The 4411-nt window shown below is 41.7% G+C and overlaps 1 pseudogene; it reads right to left on the bottom strand.

Annotated features, from left to right (window-relative positions):
- Positions 1 to 408: 408 nt before the first annotated feature.
- LOC110288495 lies at positions 409 to 1072 on the bottom strand (annotated as a pseudogene).
- Positions 1073 to 4411: the final 3339 nt, after the last annotated feature.

Below are 4411 nucleotides of genomic sequence, written 5' to 3'. Positions count from 1 at the left end.
ATATAGCTGTCTCTTGTGAGACTATGCCAGGGCCTAGCAAACACATAAGTGGATGATCACAGTCAGCTATTGGATGGATCACAGGGCCCCCAATGGAGGAGCAAGAGAAAGTAACCAAGGAGCTAAAGGGATCTNCAACCCTATAGGTGGAACAACATTATGAACTACCCAGTACCCCCCAGAGCTCGTGTCTCTAGCTGCACATGTATCAGAAGATGGCCTAGTTGCACATCAGTGGAAAGAGAGGCCCATTGGTCGTGCTAATTTTATCTGCCTCAGTACAGGGGAACACCAGAGCCAAGAAGTGGGAGTGGGTGGGTGGGGGAGCAGGTGGGGGACTTTTGGGATAGCATTGGAAATGTAAATGAAATAAATACCTAATTAAGAAAAAAGTATTTCCAGATTTACATGGAAACACAGTCCCAAATAAAAGAACTGCTGGAAATGAAAAAAAAAATTCTGTACCATCCTGTACAGTTTCTGTTTTTGCCTTTGTTCTCTTTCTTTGGATGCTTCTTTGTTTGTTTAAATTCATTGCCTCAGATCTCCTTTTTGGTCGTTCTTCCTGCCTTTCTCTGCCTTCTTCTACATGTCTTTTCCTCTTTTGGTGCATTTGTCTATTACTGACTTGATGGTTGATGGTACTGTGTTCTGAGCCAAGGCACTTATGAACTACAGATTCTACACTATATGAGCCATACTTGTATTCTTGGAGACTAAGGTTTAAGGGGACTATTTTTCCTGAGAAGTCATCCCTGGTAAATCGACAGTAGCTCAAAGAGTTTAGTCTTATCTTGTCATGAGTTGGTAACCACTGGGGTACCCGCTCTTCTGCCTGTAAACTACTGCATGACCTTGGGTAGGAATGGTTCATTTCAGATGGGAGAATCTGATCAAACATTCTATACCTGGGCCTGGAATCAAACTATTCTCTGTAACTACAGCTTTCCGAATATTCCCCTCTCATCCTTCTGAAGCAAGTCTTTGACTCAAAGGCTCTGGGTTTCTATACTTTACTATAATATTCAAGTTCATTTTGAAAAGAGTCATATGGCTTGTTTGAATGATTCATTAGGTTGACAGAAAGAGATTATCGTTATCAGGCTGAGAAGTTGATGTGAAATCTGGTTATATTCAACCATTTATTGCTTCAGTTTTTCAGCATGAATGCTCCACACAGTTATGACTACAACAATCAGGGAGCTAAACCATGGAGTAGAGATTATATATAATTTGTCTAATACTCAACTCTCATTTACCTTTTCTGAGGCAGGGGCAGGCATCTACAACTACTGTCCCCCTTCCCACCAACAATGCCAGCCGGGGGTCAGAGGCTGTGGTGGAGGTGGCAGAGAGGCAGACACACTGCTACCTTCACTGCCACCTCTGCTGCAGAGCATGGAAGAAGGTCTCTTATAGTCTTAACAAATGCTACAAATATGTCAGCAGTGATCACAAAGATATCCACCAATGATTTGTCCTTCATTATGATTTTTTTATTATATATAATTGGATGTGTATTTATAAGTGCTATAATATATATATGTTCAAGGACAGTTTTGGGGAGATGTTTCTGTCATTCCAGCATGTGTGTCCAGGGGATTGAACTCATGGATCCCAGGATTGTTGGCAGGCTGCTGCCCATGCTAAGGCAGCTCACTGGTCTATGCACAAATTCTTTCAGATTTGGGAATGTCTTAACATTCTCATTTGAATTGCAGGTTGAGAGTCAAACTCATTGTTATTCACTGCAATGGGCAGAGTTGTCTAAATGGGATTAGGGAAGGGGTAGTGCAGAGATTTTCTACTGGTCAGGAACTCAAATGGATCACTTTCTCTGCCCATAGGAAAGCGTGTTTGTCTTGGTGAAGGCATTGCTTGAAATGAACTGTTCCTTTTCTTCACTGTTATTCTCTAGAACTTCTCATTGTCCAGCCCTGTGGCTCCTGAAGACATTGACCTCACTCCCAAGGAGAGTGGTTTTGCCAGAATACCCACAATGTACCAGATCTGCTTTTTACCTCGCTGATTGGGCTGAGGCAGCCAGGTGTCTCTATATCTGTTGAGAATGGTGCCATCCTTCTGCCTCTGAAAGACCTGCTGGAAACCAAACCCTAGGTTGCTGCCCATCTATTCTACTACTGCTGTTTCTCTAAAGCCCCAAGCATGTTCTTCTCCCCTGTGAATGACAAATAAATCAGCTGTCTCTCTTGATGTGTGAACAGAGACTTCTGGAGTCCACATCCCATGCTTAGTCAACTTCCCCTCCCTCCCAATATCCCAAGTCCCCACTTATCAGCTCTCCACACAGTGTGATCTGTGCTAATGGACTCTAAAAGTTTTGAATTCTATGTCTACAGACTTGCCTAGTATGTATGGTTCAAGTAAACAGAATCACACATTGTGTGATGTTTGGTGTCTCGTGCCTTTACTTCACATAAAATTATCTAGGTTTCTGTATTCTACAGGCCACAGTCATGTGTGTTTTTCATGATATTTCTTAGAATCCTCTTCCTGCATTTTTTTTTTTTTTTTTGTAGGCAGAGGCCTCCTCAGCCCATGGCTCCTGAGATGCATTTTTCTGGACACCAATCTCAGGTTTTCCTATGTTTCTGTTTAAATCTCCCAAGAATCACACAATCCCTGCATTAGTAAGGGTTCTCTAAAGGAACAGGACTTACAGAATCAATCAATCAATCAATCAATCAATCAATCAAATCAATCAATCAATCAATCTGTCTGTCTATCATCTATCTATTACATATCTTTCTACTCATCATCTATCTATTTTACATTCTATCTTCATCTATTTGTCTATATATCATGTGTGTGTATGTGTGTCTGTCTATGTTTCTCTATCTATCTATCTATCTATCTATCATCTATCTATCTATCTATCTATCTATCTATCTATCTATCTATCTATCTATCTATCTATCTACCTATCTATCATCTATCTATCTATCTATCTATCTATCTATCTATCTATCTATCTATCTATCTATCTATCTATTTTAGTGAGGATTTTACTACTGTGGTCTTATAAAAGATAACATTTAATTAGTCTGGCTTACAGGTTCACAGGTTCAGTCTGTCATCATCAAGTTTGGAGCAGGGCAGCATCTAGGCAGGCATGATACAGGCAGAGCTGAGAGTTCTATATCTTCATATGAAGGCTGCTAGTGGATGATTGACTTCCAGGCAGTTATGATGAGAGTCTTAAGCCCATGCCTAGAGTGATACACCTACTCCAAGAAGGTCATACCTCCTAATAGTGCCATTCCCTGGGCCAAGCATAAAGAAAACATCCATCTGCCTCTCTCTCTCTCTCTCTCTCTCTCTCTCTCTCTCTCTCTCTCTCTCTCTATCTATCTATCTATCTATCTCATCTAGGTATGAGATTTGTTAAGAGTAGTTTAAAGGCTATTACCAGATAGTATATCAATGACTGTCTCATATGGAAAGGCTGAGAATTCAGTAGTCCATCCATGAGCCTCTAAGCTTGTGTGTCATCCATGAGCCTCTTAAGATTTGTCTGTGTCAGGCAGTACTGCAGTCCTGGAAGATGCCTGGAGAACTGCTGGTGTTTCTGACTCTGTGGCAATCCACAAGAAGTTGTATTTATTGCCAGCCACAGCAACAGATTAGGTAAATTTGCTGGGGAAAGTGAGGGCAGGCAGGAAAAAAAGCACAATTTCCTTCTTCCCCGTGTCTGTGAAGAGAAGGTGTGACCCAGCTTTAAGGAGGGTCTTCCTGCTTCAAATAATCTGAACAAGAGACTCCCTCACAAGAGCACCCAGCAGTTTTGGTTTTAGTTGATTCCAAATGTAGCCTAGGTAATATCCAAGAGCAGCCTCCACAATGCTGAGACCCCTCACCTCCCTGACATTTTTACATGTCACTTAGTGATAGGTAACTAAGGATCTTTTTTGAAGGGCATATTGCTACAAACTCCATCACATCTATGCCAGGTTTGAAGGGACAACCTTTTGCTTTGCTCACTGCTCCTCTGTTAGTACCTGAGATTGTAAGTTTCTAACATAATGTGTTTAAAGTAGGGTAAGACAAAGAAGCAAAGAAACAACTTGTGGGAAAGCTCTACTTAATCAAGGTCAAAGTCCGCCATTGACCAGATAGCCTTCTGAGGCTTGGTATATAATAGAAAAAGCTTCTAGAATTCTTCTGAGGACAAATCTTGGAAGTAAGTAGGGGAGATAAGATCTGGTAGAAGTACTGTGGTTTGCATGTGAAGAAGCAGCAGTGTGAATTCTGTGAAATTCATAAAGTCAAAAGCTGGAAGGGGTCTCAGATTAGATGGGACTTGGTCAGTGGGGAAGGGAGAGAGGGGGAGGGGCAGGGGGAGAGGGAGAGAGGAAGAGAGGGAGAGAGGGAGAGAGGGAGAGAGGGAGAG

The sequence above is a fragment of the Mus caroli genome, unplaced genomic scaffold, assembly GCF_900094665.2.
Source record: "Mus caroli unplaced genomic scaffold, CAROLI_EIJ_v1.1 scaffold_16975_1, whole genome shotgun sequence".
NCBI lineage: Eukaryota > Metazoa > Chordata > Mammalia > Rodentia > Muridae > Mus > Mus caroli.
The sequence above is the reverse complement of the archived record's forward strand: the minus strand, read 5'-3'. Positions and strand labels throughout refer to the sequence as shown.